Source organism: Octopus bimaculoides, chromosome 6 (genome assembly GCF_046866305.1).
Source record: "Octopus bimaculoides isolate indiv1 chromosome 6, ASM4686630v1, whole genome shotgun sequence".
Classification (NCBI taxonomy): Eukaryota; Metazoa; Mollusca; class Cephalopoda; order Octopoda; family Octopodidae; genus Octopus; species Octopus bimaculoides.
Window position 1 is genome coordinate 98,211,182 of NC_142933.1, and position 15,167 is coordinate 98,226,348.

At 37.1% G+C, this 15,167-nt stretch overlaps 1 protein-coding gene across 1 annotated transcript in view; it reads left to right on the forward strand.

Annotated features, from left to right (window-relative positions):
- The first annotated feature begins 400 nt into the window (after positions 1–400).
- The window catches only part of LOC106875140 (uncharacterized), a 31,019-nt gene continuing 16,252 nt past the window's right edge, over positions 401–15,167 (forward strand). The window contains exon 1 of the mRNA XM_014923133.3: positions 401–668. The gene's annotated coding sequence lies outside the window, so the exon portion shown is untranslated. The remainder of the gene's footprint in view (positions 669–15,167) is intronic.

A 15,167-nucleotide genomic window follows, 5' to 3' on the forward strand; every position in this document is an offset into this window, starting at 1 on the left:
CACTGACGTCCATTCAGCCGATATACATTAAGTGCCGACTACATAAACAAACGATTCTGAAACAATTAATCCTAACCCTAACCCTAACTCTAACCCTAACCCTAACCCTAGGGTTAGGGTTAGGGTTAGGGTTAGGGTTAAAGCAAATTTAAAATGAAAAAAGCAAATAAAACGAAGAATCGTTTGTTTATGTAGTCGGCACTTAATGTATATCGACTGAATTGACGTCAGTGATTGGTTGAAATTATCGAAATAAGACAATTTTTTACATGAAATAAATTCGAATACAAAAATATTTTTCTGTTCTATAACACAAAATAGATAAGTATACGAAGTTTGAAAGTCTTTCCGTACCAAAAACACTACGTAAAACATTAATGAAAAATGTGGCCCCCGTTTTAAAAAAGATCCCAAAATAGATAAGTATACGAAGTTTGAAAGTCTTTCCGTACCAAAAACACTACATAAAACATAAATGAAAACTGGCGCCCCCGTTTTAAAATAGATCCGCTGACTGATCCATGTGTCTCCTCTCTTGACATGCAGATGGTTCTGGACATCTGCGCAGACAACTCCAAGTTCTCAGACAAACCTATTATGAACATTCACACAACATCTCATAAGTAACTTCTATGGATGCAGTGCAGTTTTTCTCTCTATCCCATTCAGTAAGTATTAATATCGTTCATTGTAAATACCCAGCACTAAATATCATTATGTCCAGCTATAAATATCCAATTAAATATCACGAGGTCTGCTTGTTGTTTGAGTTGTGGGGAACGATTATATATTTCATTGTCTGCGTGAATAATAACTGAAACAAACTCTGATGTGGAAGCTCTTTAATCTTGCTGTGTGGTTTCACCAGGGCTGAGGTCACGAAAATAGTACTCAGTTCTGTCTGTAAAGTGATTAGCATTATGAAGGGTAGTTAGTCGTAGAAACCATGAAACATTGGTGCAAAACGGTGTACACCGACTAGTTTGATCCAGTCGAAATGTCCAACCCATACCAGCCTAGAAAGCAGACGTAAAATAATGATGATCATGATCGCATACACACGCGCGGGAGTTTGTACATGGTCGCTGAATCTGCTAGTAATAACTGCCAAATCTCCCTCAAATTTATTACCCTACTGTCTTAAATAAGCAAGAGAAATATTGGACAATGTATTCCAGATTGTCCTAAAAAGGAGGGATGGTTACGTCTAGAACGGTTTTGATCATGAATCTGTTCAATCAGGACTAGCCTGCAACTAAACATCAATAACATCACTACACATGAAGAAAGGTGTAACTGTTTTCTTGAACAACTAACACGAAATAGCTACACGTACCTATTGTCTTTAACTGAAAAAAGCTAGTATTTTAAAGCTTTCTAAAAAGTTAGTGTAGTGAAAATAAAATAGACATTTAACATTCAAAGCAAAGAAATATGATACCCATTGCGGCAAGTTCTTTTATTTCCTTTTACTTTTTCTAGACTTATGGTCTATCTGTTTATTGTCAAACTAAAGGTTTTACAAATACTTGCATTTTAACGTCGTTGCAAAGTTTTAAAATAGTGATTGTTTTAGAAACAGATCGCATGTAATTTTTAATGAACTGACAAATACTACGAACTACAATTTTTCAGCCACAGAATTCGTCTGTTTTAACTAGATTTTATTGATCTATATACCAAATTCGTCTAGGCCAAATTATCATTCGTATTTTCTTTAGTTGCTTTTCCATCATAAAACGAAAATTAGGAGGCAGAGGACAATAGTAAGTGACTGAGTGAAATGAGATATTTTTTGTTTTTTATTTTACTTATTTTTAATTTACTTGATATACTATTCTTATTCTTAAATTTGCAGCTGTTTTATCGATATTACATTCTTATTTAAACCTTATTAAATTTTTAATGTAACAAAAATATAAAAACAAGTAAAAAAAAACTTAGTGTCTGAACTTGATTCACTTCAATATATATATATATATATATATATATATATATATATATATATATATATATATATATTATAAATCCTTCACCTTGCATAAGTTTTGTTGCATTACTAATGTAAATATCGTATATTCAGAAGTATCTTTCAAAGCACCAAATTCTGGATACACACTCAAACCCACGACTCTCCTCATAACAGAAAGGGAAAAACTAACGTTTGCTACCACCTCTTACTATCTACTACAAGGCAATCTACAATTGCCGCCACACTCACACAAATTACTCCTACCTCTTTAACAGGCTGTTAACTATGAAAAATCGATCTATAAGCAATGACCTGAAATTGCCTTTATGCAGTGTTTCCTCGTCGATGGTAAGCACATCACCAACCCATCACTTATTCATCCATTCCATTAACCCTCAAATAAATGCGAGAATGGAAGGTCTGCCGACTTTTGCAAATACTATAATTTTAACAGTGATACTCAGACAAGGGGTGTTTTTTCTGAGAGTAGATGAACTGTCTGATTAAAGGAATTTTAATCTTCAAAAATAGTCAAAAATAGGTGCTGATTCGGAGAGATTATGACCCACAAGTAGGCAGCATTCGTCTCTTCTACTTCGCTTTCCAGGACACTTTCAGCTTTTCCGAGGCGAAATTATTCGCTCCGATCTTCACGTCTGTTAATTTGAAAGTTATTTGATCGAATGAAAACACCAGCAATTTTAACCGAGCGATCAGTCTGGTAACAAAAGCCAGTTAGCATGAATTTGTCGGTTTAAAAGTTTACAGATGTATTGTCCAATTTTTCACTCTTACTTTTCCAATGTTATACACCACTGATTTCATGAGGTTAACACCGTAACCACGAAGTCCTCCAGGCAGGTATCCCAAGCTGAAATGAGTGGGGAAGTAATCACGAAGTAGATGTAATTACTTCCACTTAAGGTCAGATACTAAATTCCATGTGTCAACCATCAGCAAATTTATGTTTGAAAATGAAAGAAAAAGAAACCAAGAACATTGGTATCCTGGAATTTGATTTTTTTCATCTCTCGAAAAGAATATATATATATTGTGCGGTTGTGACCTCAGCTCTACAGTGAAGTCATATCTTCCTGTAAATTATTAGTGTCGGGGTCTTATATTGGAGGTTTCCCAATTAATATTTGCAGAATGTTTGGTTTCATTATAGGTGTTCTTTTGCCAATGTATTTTTTTTAAATCCCTAACCACTCAACTTGTTTGTCTTGGAAACCAGACCATGTGGTTGGGAGGCAAACTTCTTACCGCTCAGTCACATTTGTGCCTATAGATAAACGTTTTATAATATGGACATTTTATTTTTCAAAGTCTATCGCGTATCGCTTATAAATGTGAGATGTGAGACAAGCAATCTTTGTGGCTAACTGGCTTTTCAAGGAATGACCATCCTCTGTTATTCCATAGTACAACAAAGTGCCAGATTCAAACTCATCTTCTGGTCATTTGAAGCAACGTGTGGAACCTCCACAGTACAAGAGTGTTACTCTTTATGCAATTACTGTAATTAATTTTGGGGGCGAAGGTTATGTTTTTAATCTTGTTTCAATGTGATTCAAAATGCTTAATTTACTAGCTGTTGCTGTTGTGATTGTTGCCGTTCTTCTTTAAAGCAGTATACCCTAAAATGAAATTAACTACTTTTACTCCATAGGTTATATTATCAAAGCCACCATATTGCCGAAGACTATCTTAGGCTTTCTTTGTGCTAGATTCTCATTAGTTCCTTTGAGATTTACAGCTTCAGGAAACGGTAAGCAGACCAGAATATGAAGCTGTCGCAAATGAAAAGTTTAAACTGTCTGAACAAACCAACCACCTGAAAGATTAATAAATAAAAATGCTACTGTAGCATGGGTGTAGCCAGGATTTTTGACCGAGGGGCTTCTCAGTGGTTAAAAATGGATCCACCGTTAGCCGTCTAATTTACGGGAAAACACCCCTGGCTACATGTGTGAATATTATCAACAGGAGGAAACAGAGACTGTTGTTAAAATGACTTTTACATCTTGAAATATTTTGGGAAGTTTTGGTATTCAGAAGCGAGTCAAGTGTACTGTTGTTTGGTGGTTTGCCAAATTACCCTGAACTGAGTCTAAAATAAGTTAAAATACAAAAGAAACATCGTATGGGGCATATCCGGGAATTAGAGGCAGAAAACTTATATATACAAAATTCCAATTTGAAAGAAATTTTGCATAGGTAAGAAAACAGAAGAAACCATAAATATATTAGCTGTTTCTGTTTTTTTTTTTTTTTTTAATATTATAAATACCCCGGAAACTAAATAAATAATGCAAGTGTCCGTTCAACAGAGAAAAGAACACATTGTGTACGTAGATTGTTATCCTATGGATAACAATCTACGTACACATACAAACAATAGGGTAAAATTTAATGCAACCATTGTTTATTATGGACATCTTGTTGAACAATCAGAGGTCTCTGAATAGATTTGATACTTAAATAAGCGAGAATCCTTTATTTTATTGATACTTGTAAGTACTACAACAAAATATTGGTTTCAGATTTTGGCAAAAGGCCAGCAATTTCGGGGGAGGGGGTGTCAATTGCATCTACTCTAGTATTCAACTGGTACTTATTTTTCGACCCCGAAAAGATGAGACTTTCATTGAAAGGCCAGTTCGACCTCAGAGCGTAAGGACGGACGAAATACAACTAAGCATTTCGTCCGGCGCGCTAATGATTCAGCCAGCTCACCACCTTACTATAACTAAATATTAAGAATTTTATAAATCTTCTCTATTCTTGAACAAGCAAAGAACTTAGAAAAAAAAAAGTACATTCTTATATTCTTTTACCTATTTCAATTATTGGATTACGGCCATGCTGGGGTACTGCGTTGAAGCGTTTAATCAATCAAATCGACCCCAGTATTTATTGGATTAATACTTATTCTATCAGGCGTTCTCGGTTGGATTGTTATTGATCAGAGGTCTGTTCAATCAAGACAGATTTCAGGCTATACTAATATCCCCTCCAGATGATCATCTACACTGGTCCGACCCAAGTTTTCTACAACCCATCTTCACCCCTGGCAATGTCAGGCGGGCAATTGCCTCCTTTCCAGCAGATTCTGGCGCTGGGATCGATGGCTTACGACCTCATCATTTCAAGGATAATATCTCCCTGTCAACTGGTGATGCTGGGCTCGAACTCTTGGAGAACCTAACACAGTTCATAAACTTGTTCTCGTCCGAGAGTGTCCTTGCCTACATTCGTCCCCTGTTCTTTGGACCATATTTGGTCTCACCAAGTCCAACGGTTACCTGCGCCCCATAGCTGTTGGTTGCACTCTGTGACGGCTCACAGCAAAATTGTGCCTGTTCTCAGTTTCTAACTGCCTGAAGAATTTTCCCCTATTCAGCTAGTTCGGTGGTCTGACTAGAATTTTACGTGAGTGAGGCCTACAAATACAACCAAACTGAGTGCCAAAAATCCAGAGTGTCTCTAGTCGAGTTTGGATTACATTCTCCTGAGAGCTGCTTTCACAGTTACATATTCTACCTGGAATGATCGAAGAAGAAGACACACTACGGCACCTGACAGAATTGTATTTGATTTGTAAAATTTAGCCCAAATGTTGAGTTTCTAACAGACTTTCTGTGCGTGTCATATTACGCTGTTTCATCTGAATGTTTCCATTAATTCTATTGCATAAACACATTTTTTATTAATGTAATAAATAAATCATTTTCCAAGCGTGGGTGTGTGGTAAGAAGCTTGCTTCCCAGCCACATGGTTCTGGGTTCAGTCCCATTGCGTGGCACCTTGGGCAAATATCTTTTAGTATAACCTCGGACCAACCAAAGCCACATGAATGGATTTGACAGGCGGAAACTGAAACAGGCCCGTCGTATATATATATGTATATATTTGTGTGTGTGTTTATGTCTGTGCTTGTCCCACCACCACCACCACCGCTTGACAACCAGTGTTGGTGTGCTTACGTCCTCTTAACTTAGCGGTTCGGTAAAATAGACAGATAAAATAAGTACTAGGCTTAAAAATAAATCTTGGCGTCGATTTGTTCGACTAAAACCCTTTAAGACAATGTTCCAGCATGGCCGCAGTCAAATGACTGAAACAAACAAAAGAATAAAGACGCCTTCGTTGTTACACCCCAGTAATTACAACTCGGATGACGAACTGGCAGAGTCGGTAGAGCGTCGGATAGAAAGCAATATTTGTTCGAACACTCTGCGCTCTGAGTTCAAATATCACCGAGGTCAACTTTACCTTTTATCCTTTCGAGGTGGAAGATTTGCGGAACTGTAAGAATGTCAGACAGGGGTGATAAACTTTAATAAACTTAATCTGTCCATCTGTCCCTCGGATTAACACCACTACCTGGCGCCTTGAGTACCTTTGGCGAAGATTACTTTGTTGCAAGTATTCAGGCTTGGTCACTATTTCGGGGATAACTTCCTCTCAGTCTCCTTCCCACCCACCAAAGATGTTCTCTAAAGAATTATGGATGCTGCCTTCCCTTCTGACTAAAAGAGAAGAAAAAAAATGCCTCAGCTGTGCAAAATAAGACTAAAACTAAAACAGAAAATAAATAAAATATACTATTGCCCAGTATGAAGAAATGTAGGGTATAACTGCTTTATCAGTGTTGGAACATCTCCAATGATTTTGATAGTACTGATAGCCACCACATTCATTGGAAAAGATGCCGATATATATATGCAACAACCAAGCATATATAAACTTCTATTTTAACTAAGTCAGAAGCAGCTATAGACAATAAGAATTTCATTTTTACGCACTGCGTTAGTTTGCATTACTGACATTTATGTATGAAAGCTTGAGAAACGAATAAAAGGCAAGCACATCTCCCTTTGTAAAACAACCACAACAACAATAATAATAATAATAATAATAATAATAATAATAATAATAATAATAATAAATGCCCTGATGCAGTACCAGGCAGTTGCTCTCATGGCTCTTGATCTTAACTGATTGGAAGTGTTATAATGTACATTGTTTTGTCTTGGTATAAAAAGATGGGCTACAGCAAATATTCTGCTCGATACCATAGTTTTGCTTGTCACTTGCTAGACTGTAACCAGTTGAGCATGTCCCCTTGTGGCTAACGGTATGTGCATCTCTGATCACGAGCAGGAGTAGTGGGAGAGCATCATAGCCATGTGTTGAGAGGAGTTCTTTGGGGGTCTGAATAATTCACCTCTGGAAACTTGGGTGTTTCATTCATCATCCTTAAACAACACTTATTCAGGGACATTTTGAGAGAGATGGACTACTCAACCTGAAGAAAATTCTAACAGGGCCCCACCTGCAAGGTCATGCAATGTTTATCTTGATATAAGGTCACCATGTCGCGCACATATGGTTGTGATGCATGTACCTGGTGTTTACATCCCCCGGAACTTAGCGGTTCGGTAAAAAGTGACTGATGGAGTAATAAAAAAGACAGAAGTCCTGGGATCGATTCGTTTGACTAAATTTCTTCAAGGCGGTGCCCCAGCATGGCCGCAGTCTAATGATTGAAGCAAGTAAAAGATAAAAGATAGTAGATAATGTGGTCCTGTACACGCTGTATATAGAAAATAAGAAGGGATGGTCATGGCTGAAACATTTTTTATCATAGGCCTTGCTCAGTCTGGTCCTGTATAAGCTATGTCTACAAAACAGATGGGATGGTCATGTCTGGAACATCTCTGATCCATAGGCTCGGGAACAGGATGTCCAGAGAGTGCATGATGTGCACACTCCTTTATTTATTTATTTTTTTAGGTTGTGGGAGGGGCAACGAAAACGTTTTGAATATCCTCCTGAAAACATGGGTTTGCACCCCCGTCAGTGAACTTCGTTTCGGCACTTATGGTCTGATCACAGTCTCTGTTTGATCTGACATTACCTGGAGCTAAAAACAACGAGCGTGCTCATTTTAAAAGCAGTCATTAACCCACCCACCCCCACACACACACACAATAGTCGACCCCAGTAGATGAGTATGGCGCTATCCTTATTACGATGATGGTGATGGTGATAATAATCATGGCGGTGATGATCGTAATGACGACAGCAACGATTTTTGTGTTTATTCATTTATTTTATTATATTTTTTTTTAACCTAGGCAGTCATCCAAATATTATAAAAGTAGTGATAGTAACCAACTTTAATGTCTTACTAATGCCTATTTCTTCGACTTCCGTAGGAAGAATGGCAAGAATCAATATTGGCGTAATCTGTATTCCCGTCAAACACCGAACTAGATACTAAACTTCCTGCAATTGCCCTCAATTTACCGTTCTAATTACAGTTACTATCATTATTAGCACATGGCCAGGAATTTATAGAGGAAGAGGCTGCGCTTGAATCTACACAGTTCATGACTGGTACTTATTTTAATAACACCTTCCCACGCACAGAGAATAAACAAAGAAAGAAGTATAATTTTGTGACGATTTAAACTTCCAGTATAAAATAGAAAGAAGACGTAACTAAATATTAGTTTCAAATTTTAGCACAAGGCCAGCAAGCTCGGGTGGGGGCAAGTCGACTACATCGACCATAGTACTCAACTGGTACTTATTTTATTGACCCCCGAAAGGATGAAAGGCAAAGTCGACCTCGGCAGAATTTGAATACCGCTAAGTATTTCGCCCGGTGTGCTAACGTTTCTTAATTCTTTATTGCTCACAAGGGGCTAAACATAGAGGGGACAAACAAGGACAGACAAAGGGATTAAGTCGATTACATCGACTCCAGTTACGCACTGGTACTTAATTTGGATCTTTTTTAAAACGGGGGCCACATTTTTCATTAACGAAACACTTTGAAACTTGGAACACTGGGATCTTTTTTAAAACGAGGGCCACATTTTTCATTAATGTTTTACGTAGTGTTTTTGGTACGGAAAGACTTTCAAACTTCGTATACTTATCTATTTTGTGTTATAGAACAGAAAAATATTTTTGTATTCGAATTTATTTCATGTAAAAAATTGTCTTATTTCGATAATTTCAACCAATCACTGACAAGTATTCAGTTGTTTACATTTACTCCTTTCGCTGATTAAGCGATGTAAAGCGTATTTAATCTCCATACCTTCGTTTTATTTGCTTTTTTCATTTTAAATTTGCTTTAACCCTAACCCTAACCCTAACCTTAGGGTTAGGGTTAGGGTTAATTGTTTCAGAATCGTTTGTTTATGTAGTCGGCACTTAATGTATATCGGCTGAATGGACGTCAGTGATTGGTTGAAATTACAGAAATACGACAACTTTAACATGGAATAATTTATGGATTTCTTTTTTTTTTAAGAAGACTAAGAGAAAAAGATGTTTTATATGACACATTCTACCAGTGTTCCAAGTTTCAAAGTGTTTCGTTAATGAAAAATGTGGCCCCCGTTTTAAAAAAGATCCGAACACTGGTAGAATGTGTCATATAAAACATCTTTTTCTCTTAGTCTTCTTAAAAAAAAAAAGAAATCCATAAGTTATTCCATGTGAAAGTTGTCGTATTTCTGTAATTTCAACCAATCACTGACGTCCATTCAGCCGATATACATTAAGTGCCGACTACATAAACAAACGATTCTGAAACAATTAACCCTAACCCTAACCCTAAGGTTAGGGTTAGGGTTAAAGCAAATTTAAAATGAAAAAAGCAAATAAAACGAAGGTATGGAGATTAAATACGCTTTACATCGCTTAATCAGCGAAAGGAGTAAATGTAAACAACTGAATACTTGTCAGTGATTGGTTGAAATTATCGAAATAAGACAATTTTTTACATGAAATAAATTCGAATACAAAAATATTTTTCTGTTCTATAACACAAAATAGATAAGTATACGAAGTTTGAAAGTCTTTCCGTACCAAAAACACTACGTAAAACATTAATGAAAAATGTGGCCCCCGTTTTAAAATAGATCCCTTAATTTATCGACCCTGAAAGGTTGAAAGGCAAAGTCGACTTCGGCAGAATTTGAACTCAGAACGTAACGGCAGACGAAATACCGCTAAGCATCTCGCCTGGCGTGCTAACGTTTCTGCTAGCTCGCTGTCTTGACATAACTAAATATTGTAAAGCAAATTGTCTGGAGATATAATTCCTATCATAAAATCATAATAATTCTTCCAAATTTTGGTTCAGCAATTTTAGGAGTAAGGGATTAATTGATTACACTGACCCTTGTATGTAACTGGTATTTTATTTTATCAAGCCTTTAAGGATAAAGATAAAGCCGACTTCGGTGGGATTTGAACTTTGAATGTAAAGAACTGGAAGAAATGCAAATTAGCATTTTGTCCGATGCGCTAATGATTCTTCCAGTACGCCACTTTTTATCATAGTCCTTTCTGACAGAGGCACAAGGCATGAAATTTTGGTTGAGGGACTCGTTGATTACATCAACCCCCAGTGCCCAACTTGTACTTATTTTACCGAGCTCGAATGGATGAAAGTCATAGTTTACCTCGGTGGAATTTGAACTCAGAACGTATAGAGCCAGAAGAAATGCTGCTAAGCATTCTGTCCGACGAACTAACGATCCTGCCAGCTCGCCGCCATACAAATAGTAATTATAATGGTTTCTGATCGACGCAAAAAGGCAGCAATTTTTTTGAGGGAAAACAATCGACCCCAGTACTTGGAGATATGTCCTCGACTTAATGGATTCTGTCCTGAAATATATGAACTTTAATTCCAAAAAGACCAAACTAACTAACTAGACCTAGAAAGAAAATTAAAATTAGGTTATACTGGTATAGTATGGGTGTCACCCTTCTTTTTCGAATTGAATATTTCATAAAAATAAATATATGAATAAACTGGGGATGAAATTTCGCCCAGTCTTTGAAGGTCACTAATATACAAAGAGAATAGCGGGGAGCTGGCAGAATCGTTACCGCACGGGACAAAATGCTTAGCGGCATTTCTTCTGCTTTTACGTTCTGATTTCAAATTCCACCGAAGCTGACTTTGCGCTTCATCCTTTCAGAATCGATAGAATAAATGCCAATCAAGTACTGGGGGGGGGGATGTAATGTAATCGACCCCCCCCCCCTCTGATCAGCCCTGGCTGGTTGATCGAATCCCGCATTGAAAGGGCCTGATATTGAAACCCCACCAAAAAAACCTTACGGCCTCCAAAACATCATTGAGGACGCAACCCAAAGTATCGAAAGATTTATCTTGAAACCTTATTTTATTTTGATTTATTTCCGTTACAAAATTGATTTAAAAATTGGAAAACAAATAATAATATGCCTAATCTACTTAGCATTTATCCAATGTCCTAATAATCTAGTCTGAAGGCACGTGGCTTCATGATTAGATTTATGGGGTGGCTATCATGGTGTTCGATTCTTGGATCTGGTAGCGTGTAGTGTTCTTGAGCAAGGCACTACAAGTCACCTTGCTACAGTCTACGCTGTAGAAATGAGTATCAGCGGGTTACTGGTACAGCCCTCTCCCTATACTCCAGCGGCCACATCCTCGATGTTTCGCTGGAAGAGCCGGGAGGACGTCATGACCGCGACTGTGCCGGTACCTAAGACAATTAAGAAAAGCATGGTACATTTTGTTAAGTCATGCTGACAAGTGACAGTTGTGGGTCTAATAATATTCCAGTTGCCTGTGTGTTTCTATCTCTTAGGCTTAGTCAGCACAAGTTTGAAATTTAAACTTAGATGATAATTACATTCGTGTAGTTACGCATATCAAAGAAATTCAGATCAATTCAAATAAATGTTATTTATAGTCAGTGCAGGCTTATACAAATAGAAATCACATTAGTTTGGAGTGGAAGCGAAAACATTATGAAGAATATAGTTAATGCACAGGAGTCCAAATCAGGCTGAAATACTATGTCTGGCGATCACTGACATTCTGAACGTAGCTCTTTGAGAAGTTTTCCCAATCTAAACTATTACAGATAGTGTTGTTCCACGTTTGTATACACATGTTATATACACCGGTACAAGAATATACTTAGTTTCGTTGTTAACCTTTTTTTTTTTTTTTGTCCAAAATATATTTGAAAAATATTTGAAAATCAATCAATGACATAGGTAATAAATATATCTTGTGTTTATCCAATGTTCTGATATCTAGTTACATAAGCGTTTCAACAAGAATGAAGCTGCATTTTCTAGGGGCGGGGGCCCAAACTTAAAAACGCAAGAAGGTTACCATAGTTATAATAGGAGTGTAACAAACTGCCATGCCTTTAAGCAAAAAGGAGTACATAACAACGAAAATAAATACATTCTTCGCAATTTTATTCTCTTTCACTCTAAACTAATGGGATCTCTATGACAACATTATGACGACAAATAACATCTTTTCAAACTAAACGCTATTCTCAGCATGTCTGAAGGACATAACTTATCAAATGTAATTTTAAAATTGCATTAACGAAATCTAACAGATTGAAACGCTCAGGTGATTATGGACATAAGAACATTGGCTAAACATAAAACTGAATAACCAACCGTGTTGGTATTTGTTTTCAAATTTCCCGAAGAAAATAAATGTTTAATTATAAAGAATAAAGATACAAATTATTTTCATTCTGTAAAAGACGTGATTGACAAATTCGGATGAATCGAATAAAGTGGTTTTAATCATAATGTAAGACAGATTTTTTTTACGTATGATGTTTGCAGTCATCTTAAAATCCAAGCAACTAGTTTGAACAGAGCCTCATTTCTGTGCGAGACTAATTTTCAAAAAGCCATAAATACTATCTCCTTGATGATAGGAGTTTAATAAAGTGGGGAAACTACCATGTTTTTTTTTTTTTAGTCAAAATGAAGAATAACGATCAAAATATGTATATTCTTCATCATAATCAATTTACGCGTTTCAGTTAGCATTAGACTAAACGATGCGTATAACATTTTTAATCTATATACAAATATAGAACAGAGCAGGCTGTAATATTTTGTCTCAGAGACACTTCCCTTGAGACTGTTTTAAAAACACAGAGCTCTCTCAGAATGTCGTCAGAAGATCGTCAGTCGCTGATATTTTGACCTGATTTGGACTCCGCAGTGATGAGCGTGCCTGGACATTCTTATTTAGGTTGAAACTTTCGCTCCAATATAGAAATCAGTCAAAAAATATTCGCTTTCCAGGTTTATAAATGATAAATAAATTATTATTTTAGTCTAATACTGTTTTAAGGGCGTCTAACGATTAAATTTAAGCCTGGCAAGCTTCCGCACAAATCAATGAATGGACCTGACAGTTAACATTCAGAAAACTGAAGTCATCAATGATACACCGCCCCATCCTCTCTCGTTTCACTATCTCAGTATCCCAACAACAATTAACCACACTTTCCTAATTCAGATAGTGAGGCGTCACCATTTCTAAAGAGTACACAGATTCTAAGCTGCCTCAGACAGTCCTCTATATCCTTTGGAAGACTCAGAGAGTTTTTCTAAGCACCCATTCTAGCTTACACACTGGTGTTTTTGTCTATGTTGCGTGAGAGACATAGAGCACATACAACCGATACAGTACAACAAGGGAATCGAGAATAAAAGACATACTCGTAAAGTAATGCCTGGTGTCTCCGACCAAAACATTTACACGTCTGTCTACAACCGAAGCAGTATTTCAAAGTTTGAAATGTAGTCAGTAAAGAGTATTGTAACGAGATTCGAAACTGAGTTTAAGCCACGACATCGCTCAACCCCATTCACGTGAAAGACCGAGTTATTAGCCAAATAGCGGCCGGTTTTCAGGTGATAGAACATTCCAGACTCTTCTAGAATGTTCGATACAAGGATTATTAATAGGGTTTGTTTGAGTACCGCCTTTCAGTGTATACCAAATTGTGGTCCGCTTCACACACTCCCTTGCTGTTAACATAGTCGTTTTAGCGACTCCATGCGCAATCTGGATATGTGTTATATCTGGCAGATATAAATCAATGTGTACAACTTCTAATGTTTAATCAAGCTCCAGTACCAAGCCTTTGCATCCAGCTTAACATGTATGTTACAATATGTTTCTTACAGTTGTGTTGATTTGATTTGAAGATTGGTATAATCCTTGGTCAACTAGAAATATGACTTACGCAGTATAAATAAAATCATAATTAATTGCTCATAGGCGCAGGAGTGGCTGTGTGGTACGTAGCTTGCTTACCAACCACATGGTTCCGGGTTCTGTCCCACTGCGTGGCACCTTGGGCAAGTGTCTTCTACTACAGCCTCGGGCCAACCAAAGCTTTGTAAGTGGATTTGGTAGACGGAAACTGAAAGAAGCCCGTCGTGTATATGTATATATATATGTATGTGTGTGTATATGTTTGTGTGTCTTTGTTTGTCCCCCCAAAATCGCTTGACAACCGATGCTGGTGTGTTTACGTCCCTGTAACTTAGCGGTTCGGCAAAAGAAGCCGATAGAATAAGTACTAGGCTTACAAAATAATAAGTCCTGGGGTTGATTTGCTCGACTAAAGGCGGTGCCCCAGCATGGCCGTAGTCAAATGACTGAAACAAGTAAAAGATTAAAGAGTAAGAGTATGGTGCTGTTGCCTCATTACACGCAACTCCCCCCCCCCACATCATCATCATCGTCAACAACCACTACATGACAGTATACAAATAAAGATGACCGTTTTCAGATTTCAGGGACAACCATAAACAAGCCATTTTATGTATAGGCACGAACACGTTGCTATGTATGTTAGTGTAAGGGTGGGTATCTGTGTATATATGTACACCTGCATAATATATGTATGTGTGTATGTGTCTTTGAGTGTACGTGTGTATGTATATGTATGCATGTTTATATGTATCTATAGGAATGTGTCCCTGCGTTTGTGTGTGTGCGTGTGCACATGCTTGTTTGTGAATGTGTGACTGCGTGGGAGTGCCACAAATTATAAACTATAACCACCAATTTTGAACACATGCAATATAAAGTCTGTGGCCCCCATGATTTATATGAATGCATAATAAATATATTAACCAATACAAAAGTCAGATTAAATTATATATAAGCTTTAGCACCATCCAAAAGAACAAAACCACCCGGAAATTACATTCCTAATTTTTATCACTAATCAGAGAACCCGGTCTCTATCCTCAGGCCATGTGTGTGTGTGCATTTGTGAGTGCGTGAATGAATAGGTACATACATGTTTATTCATCCACA